At 39.9% G+C, this 12556-nt stretch overlaps 1 protein-coding gene across 5 annotated transcripts in view; it reads left to right on the top strand.

The window, feature by feature from the left end:
- LOC133641655 (uncharacterized) overlaps positions 1–12556 on the top strand; it is a 134134-nt gene that overhangs the window by 34725 nt on the left and 86853 nt on the right. The window contains exon 8 of one of the 5 annotated variants that reach the window (XM_062035539.1): positions 722–836. The exons of the other annotated variants lie outside the window; for them this stretch is intronic. The gene's annotated coding sequence lies outside the window, so the exon portion shown is untranslated. Of the gene's footprint in view, positions 1–721; positions 837–12556 lie in introns of those variants that run through there. 5 annotated transcript variants of the gene reach the window in all.

The following is a 12556-nucleotide window of genomic DNA, read 5'->3' as shown; positions in this document are numbered from 1 at the left end:
ATAACAATCTACAAGGTTAATACAGTTGGCTTCTCTTTCTTCCCCTCAATTTATCTGCTTTTTTTTGTAACTCGAGTTTTCATAACATGTATGTATTGTTGCATTTGAAACAGTTGTATTGTTGATAATAGAAGGATAATTGTTATTATTGTCAATAGTGCTATTTCTATTGGTATTTTTATTGCTCCATGTGTTACTAATATTTACTTCACTAACTGCTTCTCTGCTAACACTTTTCCTATCATATTTGTACACATCATGTTTGCTGATGCTGTTCTGTTGTTGTTGTTTCTCTTCATTTTTTTCTTCTTTCTATCCCCTCCTGCTCCTGTCCAGCTGCGCCAAACATTAATATAAATCCATTTGATAAAGTCAAATACAAATAAGGCAGCAATAGAAATATCCCACACTTCTCTTTTGTAAAGTAAATGTGTACAGCAGATATAGATCATCTACATCAACAATATGATGTGTCTGAGTAGCTGGACAGGACAAAAAAAACAGCTTCTTTTAGAAAAGGTGACGTTGTTTGAGCAAATTCTTCATATGGAGCCCAGTGTTGCCTTCAGGCTGATGGCATGTTGGCTGTGCTTATGGTTAAGGCTAAGTCGCCAGGAAGCGAATGAAAGTCAATGCAATGCTTACATATTTTGCTGAGTGTGTGGTCCATGAAAAAGAAAATAAGCATCACTAATGGGAAGTTTTTCCTGTCTTGGATCAGGCTGCAGGGGCTGTTCAAAGCAAAATTGTTTGCAGTGCAGGGAACGCCGTCCAAGCCCACCTGTTGCTCATGATTGCAGAGATCCGCTCGGGCTCTGAGCCTTGTCAAGAATCACGGTGCAGCGTGCCACTCACAGCCTCGCTGGAGCGGCTACAAGCATTCTCTCCACATAAGGGACGGCGTGGCGAAGTTGGTAGAGTGGCTGTGCCAGCAATCGGAGTGTTGCTGGTTACTGGGGTTCAATTCCCACCTTCTACCTTCCTAGTCACGTCTGTTGTGTCCTTGGGCAAGACACTTCACCCTTTGCCTCTGATGGCTGCTGGTTAGCGCCTTGCATGGCAGCTCCCGCCATCAGTGTGTGAATGTGTGTGTGAATGGGTGAATGTGGAAATACTGTCAAAGCGCTTTGAGTACCTTGAAGGTAGAAAAGCGCTATACAAGTATAACCCATTTATCATTTATTATTTATTAAGATTGCACAGGTATAGTCAGAGCATCAAACACAATCCCTTCTAGGGGACTTTTACATCTTCCCTTTGTTTTGATATGAGAGTATTTTCACGAGTATATGTTCGGCTCATTAAATATGCTAAGCTCGAAGTGGTGGTCGGTTGTCAAAGCGTTCATTTTGCTTTTCTCAAAGAAAAATGCCCTATGTTCGCGCTAGGGCTGGGCGATATGGCCTTTTTTTAATATCTCGATATTTTTAGGCCATGTCATGATATATATCTGGATATTTTGCCTTAGCCTTGAATGAACACTTGATGCATTAAATCACAGCAGTATGATGATTCTATGTGTCTACATTAAAACATTCTTCTTCATACTGCATTAATATATGCTCATTTTAAACTTTCATGCAGAGAGGGAAATCACAACTAAGTTAATTGACCAAAACTGTATTTATTAAACAGTTATTAAGCGGTGGCACAAACATTCATGTCATTTCAAAACAGAAAGTTTGAGTTTGAGTTTGAGTTTGAGTTTATTTCGAACATGCAAGCATACAACATGATACATCACATTTCCAGTTTCTCTTTTCAACATGTTCGAAAAGGAGTAGGAAGAAGCAGAGCTTATTTAATCCTACCCCTTTTCTTTACATAACAGTTGCTGAAACTTTTTTTATTCACTTCCTGTTCTCAATTTTTTCACAATAAACTCCATATGTAATCCAGTCTTATAAATTGGTGCAACTTTAGCTATTTTCATTTTGTTTGGAAATGTACCTGTTTGAAATGATAGGTTACTAATATACATTAATGGTCCTGAGATCTCTTCTATAACCTTTTTTATCGTATCCATATCAATTCCATTACAATCAGTTGAAGTCTTAGATTTACATTTTTTCACGATTATAACTATTTCCTCCTGTGTCACATTACTGAGGAACATGGAGTTGGGATTTCGCTCTATGGTATCATTATAGTCCTCAATTGGAACTGGGTCTGGAATCCTTTCTTCCAATTTTGGTCCAATATTTACAAAATAATTATTGAAGCTTTCAACTACTTCCTTTATGTTGTCATTGTTTTTATTTCCGTCTAAAAAGTATTGAGGGTAGTCCCTCTTTGTGCCATTTTTAATAATGCTATTGAGGATGCCCCATGTTGCTCTCATATTATTTTTGTTCCTGTCCAATAATTCACTGTAATATTCTTTTCTACATGATCGTAGTATTTCTGTTAACTTGTTTTTATACTTTTTGTACTTAATTTCTGCCTCTATAGTTCTTTGTGCTATACATTCTCTATATAGTGTATTCTTCTTCTTACAAGCATTTTTTAATCCTTTTGTCATCCATGGTTGGTTATTCTTTCTCTGTTTATTACTAAGTTGTATCCATGGACAATGTTTGTCATAAAGTATTATGAACTTGTTTAAGAAATGTTCATATGCTTCATCAACCTCTTTTTCATTATACACATTGTCCCAATCTTGTTTTTGTAGCTCAATTTTGAAAGCAGTCATCCTCTTCTCTGTGCACAGTCTTCAAAATGTCCTTTTGTCTTCCATTTTCTTCTTGTAGTGTCCATCATATATTGTAAAAACTGGCAGATGATCACTAACGTCGGTAATAAGTAGACCACTTGTAGTGTTATTGTCAAACTCATTGGTAAAAATATTATCAATAAGCGTGGCACAGTGTGCTGTGATTATACTTGGCTTTGTGATTTTTGGATATAGACTGATGCTGTACATTGTATCAATGAAGTCATCAATAGACTTTTGCTTGTTAGGGTTCAATAAGTCAATATTAAAGTCACCACATAAGAACATTATTCTTTGACCATTATCCATGTAAGTAGCCTTGATCCATTCTTCAAATGTTTCTATACTTGACTTAGGTGTTCTATATATACAACTGATGAATATGTTTTTGCTTTTTTCCTGACATATTTCAATGGTTATACATTCTAAGATATTATCTATAGCAAATGACATGTTTTTTACCACTTTGTAGTTCAGGTTCTTCATCACGTACACAGCTACTCCTCCTCCATTTTTGTTGGTTCTGTTGATGTAGTTTAGTTCATATCCCTCCAGATCAAAATCTATTCCTTTTTTATCATCAATCCATGTTTCTGTAACAGCAATCACTTTGAATGGTTCGTTGATGTGTTCCAAAAAGTTCTTAATGTTGTTGTAGTTTGCATACAAGCTTCTGCTATTAAAATGAATAATTGACAATTTGTTATCGCAAGTAATGTTGCTATTATATTGATCATCTGTATAATAAAAACAATTATTACTGATGTGGGAGAAAAAATTTGTATCTGGATCTATATCATTTTCCAAATCCTGGTTTTTGTATGCTTTGTTGCAGAAATTTTTTAGTTCCATATTTTCTTGTTCAACAATCTTTGATGTTGTTTCAATAATCTCAATAAGCGTAGGTGAATGCAATCCTGAATGTAGGTCCTCTTGTTTAGTCGTCCCTTGGAACATAGTAGTGTCGATGTTGAATTTGGGTGTTTGTTTTCTGTCAGAGTCCATTATCATCGTTGTTTTGGTAGCTGTGTAAACTTTAAAAATTGTCCAGGTCCTTGATGTCATGGACAACAATTACTCTTGCTTCTGGACCTCCATTCAGCTTGATGTAGATTTTACAGTTGGTGCTCCAAGTTCCCTGGATTTTTCCCTGCCTTCTCAAGTCGCGTGCTTTCTTGGCGATTCCAGCATTGCGTTTTGTGAGATGCTCATTCATGTACACATTTGTTCCCTTCAGCTTCTTTCCCTGTCTCAGCAATGCCATTTTAGATTTTCTGTTTACGAGTTTCACGAGCACGACTGGAGTGGCGTTGTTGTTTCTTCCGTTCAGTGGGATGCATGTTTCGATGGTATTAATGTCAATTTCAATTTCCTTTGATTGCAGAAAGTTGACCACTTGCTGTTCTGCTGAGATCATATCCATTTCATCTGGTTCACCATCATTATTCACAGCTTTCGCATAGGATCTTGGTTTAATTCGGTGCCCAGTCACGATGATATCATTCATTCGTTTGTCCTGATCCATTTCATCTATGATGTTCCTCAGCATGTTGTTGTCTTCTTGAAGGATCGTCATTTGTTTGCTCATTTCAGTGGCTTCATTATTTCTTCTGTTGTTCTGAGATTGCAGATTTTGTATATTTTCCTGCAGACTTTTCACATCTTGTTGGTGTTCTGTTGTTACTTTTCTCAGATATTCTTTCAATTCTTTCAATTCTTTCATTTCTTCTTTCATTTCTTTAATTTCTTCTTTCATTTCTTTCATTTCTTTCATTTCTTCTTTCATTTCTTTCAATTCTTTCATTTCTTCTTTCATTTCTTTCATTTCTTCTTTCATTTCTTCAAGTATTTGTATTATCACTTCTTGATTCCCATCATGTTTTGTGTCCAACCTCAAATCTTGTTCCCAGTTGTGTTCTGTAACAGCTGACCCCGAAGGTTTCGGGATTTCAATCTTTCCTTTACCTTTTCGCATCGCGGCAGTCACTGACGTCACTGCCTCTTGCTTGTGTCTTAACGGCAGTTGCTTCTTTAGCGACTTGCGGCACTTTAACTTGTTTTTTCCAACAATTTCGTATCTTGCGCCGTTCAGAGATCAATTTGAGGTTTCAGCCTGTCAACTTATATCACTCTGCGACGTCGGGATCACTTTAAAACAGCTGTAAACTCTCCGTAGCTTTTGGTTGCTAGGCAACCGCTTTGAACTGCGGCAAGGCGCCTTTGGCTTGAGTCTAACGGCTCTATCAACTCGCCTTCTTTCAGCGTACCAGTGCCTCTCAACTGACCGAAATCAGATTGAAGATGCCAGAGTACTCTCCTGTGGCTGTGATCGCAAATCAGTGGTCAAAATCTTCGAAAGTGCAAGATTGTCAGAGACATTTTAAAACAAGCTATTAGTGCACTTTTGTGCATGATGTCACTAAGATGACATATCAAAACAACACTAAATTAAAGTGCACTTTTTGTACAGAACGGCACTACAATAGTTTAAAACAAATAAAGTGCACTTTTGTGCATGATGTCACACAAGATATTTCAATAACTGTCAAATAAAAATGAGCTGCATAATAGGAAATCAAATAGTGTATGTCCTTTGCTATGTGGTAGGTTCCTGCGGACGTTATCTCCTTCTGTTGTTGACTATTTTTTTCATATGGTGTTGATGTGGAAATGGTTGCCTTGGCATTTTGTTGGTGTGGCACCGAACGGAGATGTTGACATGCAGAGTAAGCACTCTTCATTCTCTAGCAGGTGACTTTTCAAATGATGCTACATATTAGGGGACGGCGTGGCGAAGTTGGGAGAGTGGCCGTGCCAGCAATCTGAGGGTTACTGGTTCAATCCCCACCTTCTACCATCCTAGTCACGTCCGTTGTGTCCTTGAGCAAGACACTTCACCCTTGCTCCTGATGGGCCTGGTTAGCGCCGTGCATGGCAGCTCCCGCCATCAGTGTGTGAATGTGTGTGTGTGAATGGGCGAATGTGGAAAATAGTGTCAAAGCGCTTTGAGTTCCTTAAAAAGGTAGAAAAGCGCTATACAAGTACGACCCATTTACCATTTACCATATTAGCAGTAATGCTACTTTTTGTAGCAACGCTTTTGCCCCACACTTGACAAATTACGGTTGTCTGTTCGACATATTCCCACTTGAAGCCAATCCACCGCCAGACGATGGACCCCGTGCTGTTTTTCTTGGGAATTAATTCTTCCTTCATTTGTTACCAGATTCGCACCTTCTTTCTCTCGTATTACCACTCGCACCACAGCTAATGTTACCCATGCTGCTACCTCTCTGTTCCACGAGGGCGTATACGTATGTGACGTGTGTAAGAAGGTGCGCTTGTTTTATGTCTCTGTGAGAAGGAGAGACTAGAAAGAGTGAGAAGAGCCTGTAGTGTAATGCCTGCAGCTAAAAGCAACTGCGTGAGAACGTATACTCGAATTTCACGATATAGTCATTTTCTATATCGTACAGAGACAAACCCGTATATCGATATATCGCCCAGCCCTAGTTCGCGCTGTTTTAGTCTGTTGGAACCGTTCAAATCACGATAAGGATAAAAATGTTTCTTCAGAGTTCCTTGGGAGGCAATCAAAAAGGGCGAAAGATGTCAAGATTTTACGAAGCGAGAACGCTGTTAAAAGTTTGTTTTTGATGTACCGTATTTTCCGGACCATTGGGCGCACCGGATTATAAGGCGCACTGCCGATGAATGGTCTATTTTTGATCTTTTTTCATATATTAGGCGGATTATAAAGCGCATTAAAGGCCTACTGAAACCCACTACTACCGACCACGCAGTCTGATAGTTTATATATCAATGATGAAATGTTAACATTATAACACATGCCAATACGGCCGGGTTAACTTATAAAGTGACATTTTAAATTTGCCGCTAAACTTCCGGTTCGAAACGCCTCTGAGGATGACGTATGCGCGTGACGTAGCCCAGCGAACACGGGTATGCCTTCCACATTGAAGCCAATACGAAAAAGCTCTGTTTTCATTTCATAATTCCACAGTATTCTGGACATCTGTGTTCGTGAATCTGTTGCAATCATGTTCATTGCATTATGGAGAAGGAAGCTGAGCAAGCAAAGAAGAAAGTTGTCTGTGCGAAATGGACGTATTTTTCGAACGTAGTCAGCAACAACAGTACACAGCCGGCGCTTCTTTGTTTACATTCCCGAAAGATGCAGTCAAGATGGAAGAACTCGGATAACAGAGACTCTAACCAGGAGGACTTTTGACTTTGATACACAGACGCCTGTAGAGAACTGGGACAACACAGACTCTTACCAGGATTACTTTGATTTGGATGACAAAGACGCAGACGTGCTACTGTGAGTATGCAGCTTTGGCTTCTAAACATTTGATCGCTTGACCGTATGTGCGCAACTTTTTTTTGCGTATGTACGTAACTTTTTTAAAATATATAAGCTTTATGAACCTTGGGTTAGGTGAACGGTCTTTTGGGCTGAGTGATTGTGTGTGTTGATCAGGTGTTTGAATTGTATTGGCGTGTTCTATGGAGCTAGGAGCTAGCATAGGAGCTAGGAGCTAGCATAACAAACACGCAGGTGTTTTTATGCAGGATTAATTTGTGGCATATTAAATATAAGCCTGGTTGTGTTGTGGCTAATAGAGTATATATATGTCTTGTGTTTATTTACTGTTGTAGTCATTCCCAGCTGAATATCAGGTCACCCCCGGCTCTCACAGCATCTTCCCTATCTGAATAGCTTCAACTCCCCACTAGTCCTTCACTTGCACTTTACTCATCCACAAATCTTTCATCCTCGCTCAAATTAATGGGGAAATTGTCGCTTTCTCGGTCAGAATCTCTCTCACTTCATGCGGCCATCATTGTAAACAATAGGGAACTTTGCGTATATGTTCAACTGACTACGTCACGCTACTTCCGGTAGGGGCAATCCTTTTTTTTATCAGATACCAAAAGTTGCAATCTTTATCGTCGTTGTTCTATACTAAATCCTTTCAGCAAAAATATGGCAATATCGCGAAATGATCAAGTATGACACATAGAATAGATCTGCTATCCCCGTTTAAATAAAAAAAATTCATTTCAGTAGGCCTTTAAAGGAGTCATATCATTTATTTATTTTTTTGTAAATGTAAAACACGGGCAGCACGGTGGGACAGGGGTTAGTGCTTAGTGCTTGTGCCTCACAATACGAAGGTCCTGAGTAGTCCTGAGCTCAATCCCAATTCAATTTTGGTGACTTTTCCTGTTTTGTTGGTATTTTCCTGTAGCAGTTTCATGTCTTCCATCCATCCATTGAGCGCTATTCCCCACACTTGCTTTGTTTTAGCAATCTAGAATATTTAAGTTGTTTCTATCCTTCTTTGTGGAGACGCTGTTGATTGTCATGTCATGTTCGGATGTACTTTGTGGACGCCGTCTTTGCTCAACACCTGTAAGTCTTTGCTGTCGTCCAGCATTCTGTTTTGTTTTGTAGCCAGTTCAGTGTTACTTTTGTTCCCTAAGCTTCAATGCCTTTTCTTAGGGGCACTCACCTTTTGTTTATTTTAGCATTAGATATCTTTTCACCTGCATACTGCCTCCCACTGTCGTCTGCATATTGGGATCACGACAAACCATGTTCCGACATCTACAAAGCAATTAGCTACCGGCTGCCACCTACTAATATGGAAGAGTATTACACAGTTACTCTGCCGAGCTCTAGACAGCACAACACCCAACAACGGCACATTATTTGCAGACTACATTTACTATTTTTACCCCAAATAGGTGAAATTACATAATCTCCCATGGCACACCAGACTGTATCTTAAGGCACACTAGTGGCATGGCACAGTGGTTGAAAAACACTGGTCTACATAACATGTGATGGTGGTTCTTTGGTCAAAATGTTGCATAGATGATGTTTTACAGATCATCTTCAAGCTGTTTTATGACAGTCGCTTCCCGTTGCGCCGTTTTGTGGGCGGTCTTATTTAAGTGGCTCACCTTCGGCAGCGTCTTCTCCCCGTCATCTTTGTTGTAGCGGTGTAGGGTGCAAGGACGGGAGTGGAAGAAGTGTCAAAAGATGGAGCAAGGGGATGGGTCAAATGCAGAGGACAAATTTCACCACACCTAGTGTGTGTGTGACTATCATTTGTACTTTAACTTTAACTTTAACATTTTCTATGGGTGACAGGTCAGGACTACAGGCAGGCCAGTCTAGTACCTGCACTCTTTTACTATAAAGACCACACTGTTGTAACACGTGGCTTGGCATTGTCTTGCTGAAATAAGCAGGGGTATCCATGAAAAAGATCTTGCTTGGATGGCAACATATGTTGCCCCAAAACCTGTATGTACCTTACAGCATTAATGGCCCCTTCACAGATGTGTAAGTTACCCATGCCTTGGGCACTAATACACCCCCATACCATCACAGATGCTGGCTTTTCAACTTTGCGCCTATAACAATCTGGATGGTTCTTTTCCTTTTTGTTCCGGAGGACACACCGTCCACAGTTTCCAAAAACAATTTGAAATGTGGACTCGTCAGACCACAGAACACTTTTACACTTTGCATCAGTCCATCTTAGATGAGCTCGGGCCCAGCGAAGCCGGCGGCGTTTCTGGTTGTTGTTGATAAATGCCTTTGGCTTTGCATAGTAGAGTTTTAACTTGCACTTACAGGTGTAGCGACGACTTGTAGTTACTGACAGTGGTTTTCTGAAGTGTTCCTGAGCCCATGTAGTGATATCCTTTACACACGGTTTTAGCCGCTTACGTGCAGTGATTTCTCCAGATTCTCTGAAACTTTTGATGATATTACGGACCGTAGATGGTGAAATCTCTAAAATCCTTGCAATAGCTCGTTGAGAAATGTTGTTCTTAAACTGTTGGACAGTTTGCTCACGCATTTTTTCACAAAGTAGTGACCCTCGCCCCATCCTTGTTTGTGAATGACTGAGCATTTCATGGAAGCTGCTTTTATACCCAATCATGGCACCCACCTGTTCCCAATTAGCCTGTTCACCTGTGGGATGTTCCAAATAAGTGTTTGATGAGCGTTCCTCAACTTTCTCAGTCTTTTTTGCCATTTGTACTAGGTTTTTTGAAACATGTTGCAGGCATCAATTTTCAAATGAGCTAATATTTGCAAAAAAATAACAACGTTTTCCAGTTCGAACGTTAAGTAACTGGTCTCTGCAGTGTGTTCAATTGAATATAGGTTGAAAAGGATTAGCAAATCATTGTATTCTGTTTTTATTGACCATTTACACAACGTGCCAACTTCAATGGTTTTGGCGTTTGTATATTTATATATATTTGTTTTTATTGCTGCTTTTATTTATTTCTTAGCTGCCTTTTACTGAATATCCACAAGCACTGTTTTAATATTATGTGATAATGCCGTTTTATACTGTATTTCTTTGTTTTATGTACTGTATGTGATTGTTTGTCCACTTGGACGTTGGAGTTGACAGTAAAGCTTGAAGATATGCATATATATGTGTTTATATGCAAATATATGTATATATGCATATATATATAGACATTTCATTGTCTATCTTAACACACCGACAGCAGTCATCAGATCCACCATCGCAAACCCATTTTGCCGTAACGCTCCATTTGCTATAACAACCAGTGTTGGGACTAACGCGTTACAAAGTAGTTAGTTTCGGCGGTAACTAGTAGTCTAACGCGTTATTTTTTATATTCAGTAACTCAGTTACCGTTACTACATGATGTGTTACTGAGTTATTTTACGTTATTTTTTATGTAGTATCGGCTAGAAACAGAATATCTGAGTGTGTTTTATTGAAGCGCTGCGGTGTCGTCCTTCTGAATCTCTTGTGTCACAAGGAAGAGGCGCGCTCTGTGTGTGTCTGGGTGTGGGTGTGGGGAGGGGGGGGGATGGGCGTGTCTGTGTTTACAAACAACGGAGCCGCAATCGAGTTTCTTAACATGGAGATATTCTCACTTCTTTTCTTTTGTCGAGCACAAAGAAAATAACATTTTAGTTAAATGTAAGTTGTGTCTTGGATCAAAGATCCCGTCTACTGCCCAAAACAGCAATTCAAATCTGCTGAAACAGCTACAAAAGCAACATGCTATGACAAAGCTAGTAAAGAGAGACATACTTCACCTCCACCTCCAACAGCGGCTGGATTTTAACGGAGGCACTGCTAGCCAGGACATCATTGATAGAGCCAGGCTATTTCTACAGTGGCAGTGAGCCACTAAGTGAGCACATAAACATGGAAAGCAAGCTAAAGAAAACACTCCAAACTCTGCCTCTGCTCATCCTTCATCACTGAAGGTACACACACTCTGTCAATTCTCTTATATACTCTTTCATTCTAGACTTCTAGAGTGTTTGATTATCACATCACTGTAAATGTATAGACTATAAAGTTCACAAACATAAAGAGGGATGCTAGTGGGCCAGGCCAATCTTTCCTTTTCTCTAAACTAAAACTGGGGAAATGCGTAGAGTGTTCTGGGCTTCAGTACAGTTGTTGATCTCATGAAGACATGATTTTATTTCAGAATTCCTTGAGAGAAAAAAATGCCTGGTTAGGCTTTGTGTATGTCATGTGTAACTTCCTTGGGTGAAGCCAGGTTTACAGCTATGTTGTTATTATGCTGTTTGTTACTTATGTATGTTATGTTGCAGCTATTTAAAGCAGTTTTGTCAATTTGTTCTGGCCTGAAACAAATTAGCCCTTTGAAACATATCTTTGTCTTTGTGTGTTGTATGTAGACCTCATTACTTAGCAGAGTTCGTTGATGCAAATGCATGTCAAGTTGGTCAACAGATTGTATTATTCTCCAGTGTAATAACTACTGAAATGAAGGCTAATTAAAGGCCTACTGAAACCTACTACTACCGACCACGCAGTCTGATAGTTTATACATCAATGATGAAATCTTAACATTGCAGCACATGCCAATACGGCCGGGTTAACTTATAAAGTGCAATTTTAAATTTCCCGGGAAATATCCGGCTGAAAACGTCTCGGTATGATGACGTTTGCGCGTGACGTCACGGATTGAACGGAAGTATTGGGACACCATTGTGTCCCAATACAAACAGCGTCTGTTTTCATCAAAAAATTCCACAGTATTCTGGACATCTGTGTTGGTGAATCTTTTGCAATTTGTTTAATGAACAATGGAGACAGCAAAGAAGAAAGCTGTAGGTGGGATCGGTGTATTAGCGGCTGGCTACAGCAACACAACCAAGAGGACTTTGAGTTGGATAGCAGACGCGCTATCCGAAGCTAGCCGCCGACCGCACCGATGATCGGGTGAAGTCCTTCGTTGCGCCGTCGATCACTGGAACGCAGGTGAGCACGGGTCGTGATGAGCAGATGAGGGCTGGCTGGCGTAGGTGGAGAGCTAATGTTTTTAGCATAGCTCTGTCGAGGTCCCGTAGCTAAGTTATCTTCAATGGTGTCGTTAGCAACAGCATTGCTAGGCTTCGACAGGCGGCACAGCATTAACCGTGTGGTTACAGGTCCAGGGTTTGGTTCGGTGTCTCCTGATAGTAGAAGTAATAGTAGTATTGTTGATCTTCTGTCTATCCTTCCAGTCAGGGGCATGTTTCTTCTGTTTCTATCCGCAGTTAAGCATGATGCTATCACGTTAGCTCCGAAGCTAAAGTGCTTCACCGATGTATTGTCGTGGAGATAAAAGTCACTGTGAATGTCTATTTTGCGTTCTCGACTCTCATTTTCAAGAGGATATAGTATCCAAGGTGGTTTAAAATACAAATCGACAATAGAAAAAGGAGAAAGTGTGGAATCCAATGAACCCTTGTACCTAAGTTACGGTCAGAGCGAAAAAAGATAC

The sequence above is a fragment of the Entelurus aequoreus genome, linkage group LG24 (genome assembly GCF_033978785.1).
Source record: "Entelurus aequoreus isolate RoL-2023_Sb linkage group LG24, RoL_Eaeq_v1.1, whole genome shotgun sequence".
NCBI lineage: Eukaryota > Metazoa > Chordata > Actinopteri > Syngnathiformes > Syngnathidae > Entelurus > Entelurus aequoreus.
Note: the sequence above shows the minus strand (reverse complement) of the source record. Positions and strands in the feature narration are given on the sequence as shown.